We start from the raw sequence: 15,038 nt of genomic DNA, 5'->3' as shown, positions 1-15,038 counted from the left end.
CCTGGTCCCTCCCTCCTTCCTCACCACCCTCCTCCTCCCTCCACCCGGTTCCTCCCTTCCCCCTCCCTCCCCGGCTGCCCCCCCCAGGTCCCTCCCCTCCGTGGTCCATCCCGCGGCCCCGCCCTCCCGCGCCTTCCCTCCTGACCCTGGGCTGTTCTGCGGGGTCCTTCCCCTTTCCGGGCGCCTCCTTCCCAGGCCCTGCGCTTCAAATTTGCCTCCCGAGCCAGGCGGAGGCTGCGCCGCTTTCTTCTTCCTCCCACCTGGAGAGGGCCGGCCTCGGTGACTTGCCGGCAGCAGCTGGCCTCCTAAAGGGATTACTGCCAAGAGGCGGAATCGATCGCTCCAGCGGGGAAGGGCTCCTGGGAAGGGCCCCGGTCGGGAGTGACTGACACTTGGTGTGTGCCCGCGGGGAACACGAATGAATGGGGACCCCTCCGGGGAGGACCTGGAGACCCACGCTTGCCCCTTGGGCGCCTTTTCTGCCCAGTCTGGGAGTTGTGCAGGGAGGGCTTGGTTTTTCTAAGTAAGGTGATTATGTATCCGACCCCCAGAAGTCTGGAGGTGCGTCCTCCCCCTTATCTTTTGCGCTTTGCATTCCTAAGATCAAAGTCCTGGTGAGTCACTTGAGCCTTTAATTTCCTCTCTTCCTCTGGGTTTTACTTCTTTCGCCTTTCTTGGAGTACCCAGAGCAGGGAGGTCTGGGTTCCATGGGCCACCCCCTCCGTGACCTCTCCTGGCTGGGACGGGTGCTGGAAGCTGTGGCACAGCCCTCAGCCACTGTCTCCCTTATAGGCGCTCTGTCAGTCCAAGGGACACTTTTTGTTTTGGTAGTGGTCGCAACTTTTCTTAAAAGCCTGATTTCTCGGAGTAGCATTTACTTTTGGCTCACACACACTTGCGGAGACAATAGCTTGTTGGCTTGGAGGAGGATAAACAGTAACCTGGGCCACCACGTTTGGGTGCCTGCTAGGAGCCTACTGTCCAGATGAGGAAACAGGCTTCTGGTGCCTGGGCCCCCTGCCCAAGGCTGCTAATGGGCAGAGGGGGGTCTGGGGGGCCCAGGAGCAGTGCAGAGCTCGGCCACAACCCCAGAACATTTCCGGGATCTCCAAAGTGCTTCTGCTTGGCAGTAAGGAGTGACCTGGGGGATTTGGGGGACACCATTCTAGCTCTGTTTTGTCTGCCGAGAGCAAAGTTACCCAGCTGGCCTTAAAGGAGCCGGGCCACAAAGGAAGCCGCTGGGTGTACTGTTGTCAACCTCTGACTTAGAGGAAAGTTGGTTCTTTTCTAGAGGAAGTAATTGAGAATGGAGGAGTGGCTGCCCTCTAATTTGGGGATTGGCTAGACCTTCTCACTCCCCACTCCCACTGTTTCACCTTTTGTCCCCTGTTCTCCTCCCAGGGCCTCTGAAGGTGGCTTTGCAGAGGACTGTCGTGCCTCCTGAAAGGGGGTGCAGGTGGGAGGGCTGACTACTGATGTGAGTGCCCCGACACTTCTACCTAGATGACACAGTGCTTCTAGTGGCGGGTTGTCTGTGTTGGTGCTCTCTGCCACTCAGCAGGTGCTACACGCTTACGTTCCACAACCAGGAAGAACAGACCCACTCTCAGTGGGAAAGCCCTGGAAGGATCTATACCAAAACTTTAACAGCAAACTCTCTCAATTGAAATTAGAAATACCTTTTGTTTCTTTTAAACGACTTGTTATTTCTATATTTTCTGATCTTTTGAAAAATAAGGAAACTTTTCTTTTCCTTGAGTAACAAAACACATTTTAGAGGCTCTGACACTCAGCTCTTCAGTGGCACTACTTTGCATTATTTATGTTGTGGACTTCTGGAACTGCGAGTAGGATTTTTAAATTGATTTATCCTGTACCTAGGTGTGTGCCTACTGTGTCCCCAGCACTGCGCTGGGAGACTCTGCTCCATCACGGTCTGAGATGAGGTCAGTGGGGGAAAAGCCATGGTTTGTTTCATAAACGTGGTTAAACTTGTCAGGTGGCCTGGTGAAGGGCAGACTTCCTCCACCTGGGGCCTGGAGGAAGGGTGAGGAGGTGGGGAGAGGCAGGGAGGAGAGGCTTTCTGGCAAAGAGCACACCTGGGACTGTAGAAGGATGATTGTGGTTGGAGCAGAGAGAGCCTGCGATGAGTGAGGGGCGAACAGCCCCAGGGTTGTGTTGGGGGCTGGAGTTTAAGTGGAGAGCAGCGGGGTGCCGCTGAAGGGCACCCCAGGACCTCAGTGAGTCATGGAAAGCAGAGATGGAGATGTTTTTGGTCTGAAGGATGCTTCCAAAGGACGGGGATTGTAAAAGTAGCGGAGCCATTCTGAAATGTCAGTGTTTTCTTGCATTCGTTCTCTTGGGAGAAAATGGAGAATCATCCGCAGAGTCTTGGATATGTCAATTCCCAACAGAAGAACTTCATGGCCTTATCACTGGATTCGTTTAAGAACCAACAGCATGCTGAAATCTTAAAATCTGCAAGCCTGGAAACCCACATCCTTGTTGAGAGAGTTACTGGCTGCCTGTGGTGCTCCTGTGCCATCAGATGAAAGATGGGCAAGGTTCCTTTTCCCAGACTCTCTTCTCTTCCTGAGGGTTGAGTTAATTTAAGTGCATCGTGGAAAACTAGGGAAATGAAATATGAAACAGAGAAGGAGCTGGGTTCTCCGTGAGCGCTCGTTCCAGGCTGACAGCATCGTGGGGACTGTCTCGAAGTAGCTGCTGGGAGAAGTCCCGGGAACCAGGAGAGCAAGTTGGCGGTGTCTGCTTTTGAGATTTCTCCAGCTGCATCGCCTGCTAAGCGTGGTCATTGCTGAGAGTCGACCCTCTCAAGTTGTTTGCTATTTTAGGAAGCAAGTCTGGCCTCGGACTGCTATCATTTCAGGTAACAGGAACTCTCCTTCTGTGTGTTACCTGTCTAGAGCCATGTCTCTGGATTGAATTAGGGAGGCAAGAGGAGGCTGAGATAGACAAGAAGGCACCAGTCAGGGAGTGGGGGCGCGAGGCACAGCCGTGTGGGCACCGAGGAGCAGGAGGTCCAGGACCCTGCCTGCATGGGTGCACTCCGGGACGCGTCACCTGAGAGGGCAGTGCCAAACCGCAGGCTGCTGGACTCCCCCAGCCTCTCGCTTTCCAGGCTGTTTCCATGACCTCTTTTTTTGCCTGATGAAAATGTAGGTTAGCCTCTTAGAAGACACAGGAACGTACTCTGACAGGATACCTGGAGGCGGCCTCAGGAAGGGACTGGGGTCTTTGCCGACCCTGTGGGGCAGAGGGAGGAGGGGCAGGCTGAGGAGCCCCTGGCCATGCCGCACAGCGTGATGCGGCTTCCTTCTGCATCCTTGCCACCCCCAGAGGTGTTCCCATGTCATGGCTGAGAGTGTCTTCTTGCAGCCCCAACTCCCGGGTCCTCACGAAAGACCTGAAGACAAGCTCTCTGTCCGTGGACCACAGAGGCAGGCGTCTAGGAAGAGAGGAACGAGCGTGTGCCCAGGGGGGTCTCCCGGCAGGCTGCTTGCAGGTGGGAGCTTAGGGAGATGCTTGAGGCTGCAGGCCCTGGGCATGGCCTCAGAGGTGGCCAGGTGCAGCTGAAGCTGCAGGGAGGGTCACTCAGTGCCGGGGTCCAGTGGAGGGGGTGGGAGAAGGCGCAGCCAGCTGGGGCTGAAGTTCTCAGACCTCACTGTCTCTGGCCCGCCTTCTGGTCATGTCCTGTGGTTTGAGCCTCTAAACAGAATTCCACTGAAATGAGTCTGTGCCTTTGAGCACGCTTGGCGTTTTGTTTTAGCAGCAGACTGGCTCTTCGTGCTGCCCAGGGCGCCTGTGCACCTGTTGCCGAGAGCATACCCCTGTCCTAGTGTTGTGGGGCACCCTGGCATGGCCTCCGACAGCCTGGGTGAGCCTTGCCTGCTGGTGCCTGTTTTTGAAAAAGGGCTGACGACTCCTGCCTCGAAAGGCTGTGCTAGGAGTGTGTGGGACCAGCCATGGCCAGGTGGGAGCTCAGGATGTGCCTGGACCAGCGAGAGCTAACGTGTCATAGATGGGCCTGTTGCCACGTGTGTGACACACCTTCACTTTAGTTCGACACCCCGTCCCCATCTCCTGTGCCGCAGGCCGTGCCCAGCTTGCAGGGCATGTCACACAGCAGAGGTGCCTTGCTGATTGGCTTCACAGGCACTTGGCCCCGATGTCTTGATGTTTCCCGCAGGCCTCCCTGGAGACCAGGGATGGCTGCCGTGGTGGTGGGCCGCCAGGAGGAAGGAGGCGGCCTCTTCCTGGCCCCTGGCTCTCGGAAGCGAACTTCCTGACTGAGGGACAGGAGCGTCATCAGTGCAGGCGAGGGAAGTGTTTGCCGGGCAGAGCATGAGCATGTCCTGCCTTGGAGGGCCAGGAGTGGCCCCCTGCCTCTCCGTGTGTCACCGAGTGGACTCCCGCCCTGGTGGGAGGTGGGCCAGGGGAGCCCAGGCTAGAATCCGGTCTTCCAGCCACACAGCCCTGAGAACCCTTGAAGGGGCCTGCAGGGTGAGCCACCTGCCATTCCCCCGTGGCCATCGCTTACTTCCAACCTCAGTCCGGCCTCAGCTTTCCCATCTGTGGAGGGGTTTGGCATCTCGCTCTTGTGAGATGGCTGTGAGGATTCACTGCCACCAGGCCCAGCCACTTACCTGGGGCCTCTGAGACAAAGGACCATTCCCTGCGCTGTGGGGGCACAGCGAAGCACCAGATTGAGGGGTTTACAACAACCCTGTGGCAGCCTAGCAGGTTGGAACTCCTTGGGGCTCATCGTTAGGTGAGCTCCCCTAAAACGTGGAACACAGGGGAGCCTGAGCCCCTGAGCCGCCTGCATGCAGCCTGGGCCTGAGGCTCCTCCCGACCCAGCTGTTCCTGACATCGGGGTCAGGACCCTTCACGCCAGCACGTTCCCACCTCGGTGGCGGCTGCTCCTGTCCCTGACCCCATCCCTGAGTTTCCAGTCAGTGGGGTTTGGGGTCTACAAGAGCATGCTTTCTTTTCGTGTGCTTTGGGCACGCTCACACTGCCAGCATGTTCTTGTAAACTTGGCTGCTGCTGCTCGTTCACGTGCTCAGAGCAAACAAACGTCTCCCAGCAGCTCGACGGGGAAGCTCAATGACCCGCCTGGGGAAAGTGCTGCCCGAAGTGGGCGAGCGGGCGCTGCGGCTTGTCTCCAGGCCAGTGACCCAGGACACCTGGGCTGTTTCCAGGACTTGTGTGGTGTTGGCAGGACACTCCTACCGTAACCTCTCCTGTCTCATGTGTCATTTTATGCATATGGAGGGTTAACCACCCCCTTTTTTTATTGTGGAGGTGGCATATCTGTAACATAAACCTTGCCCATTTTAACCATTCAGGGCCTCTACCCCACCATTTGCCACCAAAACTTTTCTGTCACCCCAAGCAGAAGCTGTACCCTTTAAGCATTAACTCACCACTCCCCTTCCCCCACCCCGCTAACCTCTAGCCTACTTTCTGTTTCGACGAATTTGCATATTCTAGATATTTCACATAAGCAGAATCTTAAATGTGCCTTTAGTGTCTGGTTTACCTTACCCACCACCATGTGCGCACCGTGCGCTCCCGTTGCCGCGTCCATCTGCATGAACCTCATTCGCTTTTGTGGGTGAATGATGCCCCACTGCGTGGATGGCTGTGTTTTGTTATCCGTCCTTAGCTGATGCTAGCTTGGCTTGGTCACCTCTGGCTGTTGTAAAGAATGCTGCGATGGGCTCTGGTGTTCAAGGATCTGCCTGAGTGCCTGCTTTTCGCTCTTTTGGGCCCAGAGCTGGGAGTGGGAGCGCCCTGTTGTCTGATAGTTCTATCTAGAACGTTCCCGGGAACTGCCAGTGTCTCCCACAGCGATGGCCCCCACCACCCTCTGCAGAGGTGTGGTTCTTTCAGAGGATTCTGCAGTTGGAGCTATACCAGGGATTCTTACACCACCTGGAACCCTGGTGCCATTGTGGGGTTTGCTTGTTGTCCTTGACACCTCTGTCGGCTCAGCTGATCTTCCCAGCAGATTGTGTGTGGGGCTCTCCCCCTCCTGCCCTCTCTAAACCTTCTCTAGTAAATTCAGTGTTTAGGCTTTGTCGGTTTTCACCGTGATCCTGAAATCTGGGGAGAGGGGCAGGAGCCTCAAGTGTCAGTGTTAGGAGTTGCCTGGCTTGCTTTTAAAGTCTTCTCTGGGCGTGGATAATAAGGTGCTGAGTCTAGAATGAAGTGTGATTTCAGCCTCACTTTCTATTTGTGCTTGTCAGGACATACCTAATAAATGTAAATACTCTCGGTCGTGGAGCACAGCCATAAGTTTAGGGTTCAGAAGACTGGCTTCCTCCGTAAACGTGGTTGAGATGTCCCCAGCATGAGGCGCGTGGGCTCAGGGTGACCTGGGCAGGCTGGGAAGGGCTGTGTGCGAGGGGTCACGGGCCCCCCTCCGCTCTGACCCGGGCCCCGCTCTGCTCCGTGCCTGGCCCCGCCTGCCCCCCAGTCCTGCCAGTCTTCCTTTCTTTTAGTCCTTAGCTTTATTTTGTTTGAATGCTTTCAGGCTCCTTGTCGCTTTATTTAGGTAGATGGGGTGCGAGCTGCCCTTCTCATGGCCTTATCTCTGAGCCCCCGGGTCGTCCGTGGGGTCTGTGGTGTGAGTGGGAGCTCGGGAATGGGAAGGGAGGAGAAGAGACTGCTCAGGGATTTCAGGGTTGCCTCTTTTCCAAACCGGAAACGGCTGAGCCTGCTTGTCTTCGTCTCCTGAAAATGCAGTGATGGATCCGTTGAACACGAACCTTCAGGTGACGTGTGGGTGACCGTCTCGAGATCTCACAGAGCTGCCCTTGGGGATCTGGAGGTGCTCTGGATTCCTGTGCTAGTCCAGGGTGAGAGAACAAGGATGCCAGGGGATTGCCCGTGCCGACACACGCCGAGGGTCTTTCTCACATAGCAATTGCAACTGGAGGAGTCTGGCAGGCTGCTGATGTGGTCTTTATTGTGCCAGGAGAACTAGTCAAATAGAGTGGGTTTCATTTAGAAAGGGGAGATAGGGCATGGGGAGGCAGCAACAGCTTCCAAAGGCTGACTCCTTCCAGCGTCGGCCTTGCTTCCTTGGGGAGTCTTAGGAAGAGGGCTCCCCCATGGCCTTACCACACACAGGATTGGGTGACCCTGCCACAAAAGGCAGCATAGGTTAAGTTGTGCCTTGGGGAGGGGCGCAGAGCTGTGGGCCCCCACCTGTGAAGGTCAGGGCGCGGGCAGGCCCACCTCTGTTGTCTTGCTCTGTTACAGAAGGGTAAAGGAAGGGACTTAAGTGGCCTAGAAAGTGAGGCTGACTTCCTTCTCTTCAAGCCATCTCTGAGTCCGTGGGCCACTAGCTACCGGCTCGTCCCTGGACATCTAGTAGCGCCAGCTCCATGTTTAGTGCTCTGTGGCTTGATGGATTTGCAGCAGGCAGACACATCCTTGCACTGGAGCCACCATGCGAGTGTGTCAGGGCACCTGGAGGATGGAAGCAGGGCCCTCTGCAGCCCTGCTCTGCCCTGGTGCGCCATCCAAATGGGGCTATACTACGTGATGTTACGTGGGAAGGGGTGGGCAGTGGCTCCCTGCCATCTGCACTCGCATCTTCTGAGGGCAGGGGCGTTTTCCTCCTGTCTGGCGTCTGCAGTCTCTGGGCAGGGCTTCTGAGCCGCGGGGCCAGACCACTCACAGGGCTTGCTGTGGCCTGGAGCCTCTTGGAGCACAGCACTCGTGTGGAAGATCCTGGTGGGTAGGGCTGGGAGTCACAGGCTGTTCCTAACGCAGGCTGTTTACGCTTCATCCCAAAAGCCAGAAAGCAGCGCCTCTGGTTTCTGAGCTCCCATGTGCATTTGTGCTGGGGTGGGGTGGGGGGGATCCCTTGCTGGGAATGAGGGCCGTAGATGAAAGGCGAGCCTGAGCTGCACGTCCTTGCTTCGCCTGATGGGGAGGAAAGGCAGGGCAGGCGCAGGGCGATGAGGACCAGCTGGAGAGCAGGGCCAAGCCGCCACTAGTCTGTCCATCAACTGTTCAAGCCCCTTCCCTGCCCTCCTGCCCTCGGGGGATCGCACGGGTACCCGAGAGAAGAAAGGCTGGGGGAGGCGATCCAGGGGCCATCTGAGGAGGATGCCTGACCCAGGCCCCAGGGTGGGGTGGGGGGAGGCAGAGGGGAGGCAAGCTCCTGGCGGGTGGTCTGGGAGAAGCTACCGTCTGTGACCCTGTCCGCTGGCTCCTGGGGAAGGGCACGAGGTGGAGCTGGATATGCCCTTGCGTCCCTCCACACCTGCCCAGCTTAGGCAAAAACGTGGTACGCACCATTCAGAGAATAGGAGAGAACTGAGGGTCAGCTCGCGTGGGGGATGTGGTGAGCCAGTGGCAGGCGGTGCCGTCACAGGGACCCAGAGCCCCGCGGGCCGGTGAGTAACATGCCTTTTCTGCGTTCCGAGGATTTCCCAGCTGGGTCTGGACGCTTTTCCAGAAAGACCCAGAACCACTAAGACACTTTCCTGAAACATGTAGATGAATTATTCTAACAGCTGTTGCTTCCTGGTTTTAGAAGCTTTCCTCGTTTCACGCATTGCTCAGATGTTTCCAGATCCTGACTCTTGGGAGATTTCGGGGGAGGAGACAGGTGGGCATCCCACTGCCATGACGAAACTGGCTTTGAGGTCAGGCCGGGGCTGTGTTCTGAGTAGGAAAGGGGCCTCAAGGGCTGGCTCTGGGGAAATGGCATGGGTCTGCATGTAGCACCTGGCTGGTGCCTCCCAGAACTAATTTGGGGGTCGGTCAGAATGATGGGCAATAGCCTGGTGCTCCATGTCCAGGAGCGGCTGCAGGAGTGGGGCATGCCCTGACCGAGTCTGTCCCGGCCCCGCTGCCCCGAGGCCCTTCCAGCCATCCTCACTCGATGCCTGCTGGCCAGTGCCTGGGGGCCTGTCTCCTCTATGCTGGGCCCCCTCTGCCCTGTGGTGGCCTCTTGTGTGCTGGGCACTCTGCAAGGGGCAGTGACACACCCAGTTCCTGCCGTGGGGCCAGAGCTGTGCCCCGCCTGTGTCCCAGTTGTGACTGACCAGGCAGAGCGGACCGAGTCCGGCAGGCGGTGCTCCCTGGCTCAGAAACCAGCAGGCAGGGGCTCCGTTAGAGGCTGGCGGTGGTCTGTGCACGCGGAAGTCTGTGGGCTAGTACTTTTGTAAAAGGTGCTGACGCAGCTGCGCGTGCTGAGGGTCCTTGCTGGTCTGTGCCGGCCGTTCTGCTCTCACTCCTTGAGGTTTCCCAGTGCCTCCGGGAGGACGAGGTGGTCTCAGGTGGTTCCTGGGGTCCAGCTCAGACAACAGGCTGGGGTGACCTGGATCTGCATGATGTTGGACCTCATGGCACCCTGACCTGAGCCCATGCCTCGACTTCCCTGAGCCTCAGAGTTCCCGTTTGTGGGTGACGAGGACCCTGCGTGGGGCTGGAGGACTGCGTGGATCAGGCAGGCATGGGCCTGGTGCCCCTTGGGGTCCCACAGCCGACGACCTGGGCTGTCCTTCCTTTAGCGTGCCCTCCTCCAGCACATTAAAGATGGAAGGAAGGCATTCCAGCCTGGGTGGCGTGGGCCTGGAACGCAGCCGCCTGCCTTTCTCAGGGCCCCACCCCACCCCAGCCTTGCCAGCCATGGGCTCTAGACTGCATTTCAGACCTGGAGCAAAGCCCTGCTGCAGGACCAGCCTGAGGCCACTCGGCCTGCAGCACGTTTCTTCAGATCTTGTTTTGGGGTGCAGATTCGGGCGAATTTTGCATCCCACCTTGCCTGCCTCAGCTTGTTTCATTTGTTTGTTTGTGGGTGCATGGTTTGGGAAGCGAACCTGGGTCTCCACATGGAAGGTGAGCATTCTCTCCCATGCATCCCCTCAGCGTGGTTTTAACATGAAGCTCTCCAACCTGCAAGGAGAGCTGCCACCCTGCAGCACTCCCTGGTCGGACTATCCTTCTTGGACCTGTCACCCCCACCCCACCCTGCTGCTGAGCTCGGCCTCCCTTCTGTGGGGCTGTGGGCTCGGAGCCCCTGCAGAGTGGCAGCAGGTGTCTGTGGGGGTTGCTGGAGCGTGACGCTCAGAGAACTCTCCCCTCTGCATCGCCCCTCACCTCTCGGGCTCTTCTCCTCCATTGGTGGACAGGCCCCGCTGCTGCCTTGTTGTCAGAGCCCGGAAGGCGTGGGGTATCTGCACGCCGCAGTCCTTGATCCACTCTGAGCTGCTGTGTGTCGTGGAGGCCACAGTCACCTGACAGCTTTAGATGTCACCTCCCTTTAGTTTCTCCCTTCACCCTTTACGGCATGTTATGAGTCCGTGTTTAAGTTGCTGTGGTGCATTGTCCGAGTTGGTTGATGGAATGGGGCCCTGGGAGCAAGGCTGCGGGACAGCCAGGCCTCTCCCGAGACGTGTGGCCAGGGTGGCCTTGCCCATCTGGGCCTTTACCAGATGGTGAAATCTGAAGGACTTGGCACCTGGGAGTAAAAAGAATTGAAATCTGTCTCATGGAAGTGAGGCTGGTCAGATGGGTGTAGTTTGCATTTATATCCAAGCAGTATTTTTGGAAGGTGCTTCTCGGGCTTCCCTAAGCGTTGGGAGTGCGGTTTCAACGATAGGTGCTTTAAAGGGTTGGGGAGGCGGCAGGTCCCTCCTCCCTTTTGAAACTCGCCCTGGGTGATGCAGCTGTGGGCAGCCTGCCTGGGCTCTCACTCGCTGCCCAGGGCTGACCCCAGGTGGACCCCTAGGTGCGACCGCAGGCACGAGTTCCCACCTGCGTGTTGATGCGCTCTCAGGGATGGCGTTGGCGCTGGCTGGTGGCCAGGGCAGGTGCTCCTGGAAGCCCTGCCTGGCCGTGAGCAGGGGTGGCAGCCAGGCCTTGTCACCTGGTGCCTGCTGGGACACGAAGGCCTGGCCATGCATTCAGGTTAAAGGTGAGGACAGAGGCCTCATGGGGGTTGGCTGACACGTGTTCTCCACTGCGTGCTGCTCCCCGGGCTGGGTGGTGGGTCCTCAGCGCCCCGGCAGGTTACTGCACAGTGCCTAGGCACAGCTCTTACCGTGGTCTGCGCGGGAGCAGGCCTGGATGCTCTGCTTTCTGGGCGTTGGCTGTGGTCTTTTTTTGTTTGTTTTTGCGTGGGCAGGCATCGAGAATCGAACCCAGGCTTCGAGCATGGCAGGCGATAACTCTGCCTGCTGAGCCACCGTGGCCCACCCTGTTTTCTTCATTTTTAAAACAACATAAAACTCCCCGTTGTCACCACGTTCTACAGTTCAGAGTTCAGTGGCGATGATCACAGTCACAAGGTTTGCCACCAGCATCCACCATTGCTAGAACCTTCCGTTCCTGCCTCAGAGGCCCTGCGCTCTAGGGTGTTCTTGAGCCCCAGGTTTTCCCTTCTCCCTTCCAGAGAGAAAGCGTTCTGGAAGGTGACACGATGCTGGCTCCCGAACCTGTCTGCGAGCTGTCTTTTCGTGGGTTTACTAGGTTGTGCCTTACTCAGCTGCTCATTCATCACGACTGCGGAGTTGAAGATTCGGGTCAGAAGCCTGGTGGGGAGGTAAAAACCGTTGGTCTCCCAGCTGTGCGTTGTTTCCCAAGGAGTGCTGGTCTTCAGGGAGAATCTTGGTAACGTACCGGCCTCTGCTGCTGCTGGTAGTGCCCAGGTTGGCACGAGTGACACACTCGGCTGGCAGCTGGCCGCAGATGGGGTGCTCTCTTGATGGTGTGGCGTTGACTTCGGAGTGAACCCCTCTCCTCCCTCTCAGCACACGCAGGCCGCAGGCTGCCCAACCTGGACAGGGCATATGCTGAGCTCTGGGGGGGTTGCCCAGGAGGCCTCTGTGTGTTCTGGTGTCGCCCCCACACAGGTGGGTTTGCCAAGGAGACCTCCTGCCTGCCCCCGCCGGCTGTGGGAAACACAGGCGATCAGTTTCCTCTGTCACCCTCATTCCTTTTCTGTTCAGGGGCAGTTAACAAGTTATGCGCAGGTGCTGGGGCTGCTCCTGGCCTTTACGCCTGCTTTGGGCCCACTAGGGTCACTGCATTCGTTTGCCATGCAGCCCCTGGGGATTGTCATGTGTGGGCGTGGGCTTCGGCCTCGTGGACACCAGCCCCTGTGTGCCCGGCTTTTGGCTGACAGCTGCAAGCCCGTTCCTGCTGAGAGCCGAGGGTGGCGGAGATGTCTTCCTTTTGGAAGACCTTTGGTGTGTCCACACTCCCTCTAGAGTGGGTGGACAGGAGCTGGGGGCTCGCATCCCCCCAGGCCTGTTCAAGGGCCCTAACTTTGGGACAGGGCGGTGTGTCTGGCCTCCTCTCAGAGAAAACGTTTGTCCACCCTGTAGGCGGCTCTGAATCCTGGCAGTGCCAGGCGCTGGCTCATGGCCGTGAGGTGAGGTTGGGACGTCTTCTGCAGATGATGCTCTGGAAACCAAGGGTTGGGTTGGATTTGCGTCCAGGCAGTAGGGTGGAACGTGGGCTTGTGCCAAGTCTATCTGAGGTATATGGAGGGTATTGTGCTCACTCCCCAATTCTGTGTCCAGTGGCCTTTGTGAGTGACTTATTTGGTGTGTGGAGAAGGAGAAGTTGACACTGAAACTCGTCAGGGGCATGGGTTGGGGTGGGGTCCTAGAGCTCTGCTTGTGCCTGGGCTACAGACTCTAGTTGGACCCCTGTGGCCTCAGGGAGTTCAGAGGCGCCATGGGGTTCCAGAAGGCCTATTGCTGCATCATCTTGGAAGCCTTGGGGCCCAGGGATTCTGTGAGTTTCCTTCAGTACCTGGAGGAGGTCTGGATGCCCCCCTTGCCTTCTAGGGTGGCTGGGAGCCACAACTCAGGGCTCGTCGGGCCGGCTGAGTCCAGGAGCAGCTGAGGTCGCAGGTGGGGCCCGCTCTCCCGCGGCTCTTTGTCAGAGATGCCCGTGGGGTGTATGTGGGCTGCGTGGGAGGCAGCAAGACGGGCCAGGCCACAAGAGCCTCTCGGCGTGTTGAATATTTCTAGGGTCTCTGAACTCTAGGTGTAAGCGTTGGATTTCTGGTCACTTAGAATATGGGCTCCGTGGAAGTTTCTAGCTGCCATGTAGATAGCCAGGGGTCTTTGGGGATGGCGTGTAGGCCAGAAGAAAGAAGCATCTCAGAGAGTCGGCAATGTTTTTTGGGAGAGTTGCAGGAAAGCTGGGAGCCAGTTGCTAATGCTTGGGGTTCCTCTTGGTGCCAGGGCCTGGCGTGTCCACAGTGATCCCGAGGGCAGGGCTGGTTGGACCCCAGGCCATCAGGCCTGACCCCCGTTTCACCATCAGACACATTGGGGCTGAGCTGCTCATCGGGGTGCATCAGGAGGAGGCCCTCAGATGTAGGGGTGGTGGGGTAGAAAGGCCGAGTGTGCCACTGAACCGAGGGCAGGCCGTAGGCTCTCAGCAGTCAGGAGGGGGAGTGCGGGCGCCAGGCCCCCAGGCTTGGCCACTTTCTGCTGGGGCCTCGGGGCAGTCCTGCAGGGTGGGCTCCGCTCCCGGCCTCTTGCTGGGGTTGACGTGTTCTGATTGAAGGACGCGGTTTCTGTTTACCTGGTGGTTTTTGCCTCGCCTGCTCAGCACAGAGGTTGGGCATGCCTAACCCACCGGGGAGGTCCTCTCGCCGTTTCTCCCCCCCCTCCCCCCCGCCGCATTGGGGTACAACGATGAGTAGGAGGAGATGTTTCTCCAGGGCTGCGTACAGTCTTTGGGGAGCAGGACCAAATGGGATTCTCTCTCATCACATGTCAAGTTTTGTCTTGGTGAGTGGTTGGAGACAGACCACCGTGATGGAAGGACGTGGTGGGAGGGGGAGCCTGGAGCCAGCTCCGAAGGGTGAGCGGGAGGAAAGGAGGGAGGAAGGGCTCACCCCGTGGTGGGCTCAGCGAGCACAGAGGCCCCGCACAGGGGCGTGTGAGCATGGGGATCAGAAGACACTGGGGGAGCACATTGGTACGTATGTGAGAGTTTGTGTACAGTGTGCATGTGTGGCATATGTGCAATTGTAGTTGTGCATGTAGGTGTGTATGGCATGTTTGTGAGTATATGTATGTGTGTAGATGTGCAGCATGTGTGCAACTGTAGTGTAGATGTGTGTGGCTCGTGTAGGTGCATGTGTAGGTATGTGTGTGAGTGTAGGTGTGTGTGGCCTGTGTGTGTGTAGGTATGTGAGTAGGTGTGTGCGAGTGCGTGTGCGAGTGGTGTGTGGTGCATGTGCGTGTGTAGGTATGTGTGTGAGTGTAGGTGTGTGTGGCCTGTGTGCGTGTGTAGGTGTGTGCGTGTGTAGGTGTGTGGTGCATGTGCGTGTGTAGGTATGTGTGTGAGTGTAGGTGTGTGTGGCCTGTGTGCATGGGTAGGTGTGTGGGTAGGTGTGTGCATGTGCGAGTGTAGGTGTGTGGTGGATGGGTAGGTGTGTGTGTGAGCAGGTGTGTGCGTGTGTAGGTGTGTGTGTGTGTGAGTGTAGGTGTGTGGCCCGTGTGTGTGAATAGGTGTGTGCGTGTGCAAGTGTAGGTGTGAGCCTCAGGCCTCCAGGCTAGAACAGGCAGGCCTTGGCTGCTGCTGCAGGCATTACCCCCTGCCCGAGACTGAGGGGGCTGCTGGGGTTAGGAGCAGCAAAGCTGGTGGGCAGTGAGGGGCAGGTGCCCCCCGGGGAGCCTTGGCCGCAGGACCCAGGGCAGACCCAGGGGCCTCGGTTGCTCTCCGGCCCTCACACTTGTGGACAAAGAGTGACATCCTCGGCCCTTGGCCTTTGGCCCTCGGCAGGGCTGTTTCTTCACATCCTCCCCTGAAGTGACCAGGCCATGCTGTTCTCCCTCCCGCGGAGGGACAGGCCCGGCCTGTTTGGCTTTGGGCCACCTTGACGCCGGCCGTCTCTGCCCCTGCCTTCCCGGGCAGCGCCTGTGTAGTGCATCGCCTCTGCATCTCCCACCCAGCAGCCCGTGAGGACAGGGCTCCCGCCTCACAGACTCTGCAGAGGCTGGCAGGCCCAGGAGGCCGTGTGC

The 15,038-nt window shown here is 58.1% G+C and overlaps 1 protein-coding gene across 6 annotated transcripts in view; it reads left to right on the top strand.

The window, feature by feature from the left end:
- Nucleotides 1-15,038, top strand: part of GATAD2A (GATA zinc finger domain containing 2A) — a 75,370-nt gene that overhangs the window by 11,639 nt on the left and 48,693 nt on the right. Inside the window, exon 1 of one of the 6 annotated variants that reach the window (XM_077122058.1) lies at nucleotides 183-395. The exons of 3 other annotated variants lie outside the window; for them this stretch is intronic. The gene's annotated coding sequence lies outside the window, so the exon portion shown is untranslated. Of the gene's footprint in view, nucleotides 1-182; nucleotides 396-12,737; nucleotides 12,909-15,038 lie in introns of those variants that run through there. 2 more of the 6 variants (XM_077122059.1, XM_077122055.1) reach the window with 2 other exon arrangements.

This window comes from Tamandua tetradactyla, chromosome 11 (genome assembly GCF_023851605.1).
Source record: "Tamandua tetradactyla isolate mTamTet1 chromosome 11, mTamTet1.pri, whole genome shotgun sequence".
Classification (NCBI taxonomy): Eukaryota; Metazoa; Chordata; class Mammalia; order Pilosa; family Myrmecophagidae; genus Tamandua; species Tamandua tetradactyla.
The sequence above is the reverse complement of the archived record's forward strand: the minus strand, read 5'-3'. Positions and strand labels throughout refer to the sequence as shown.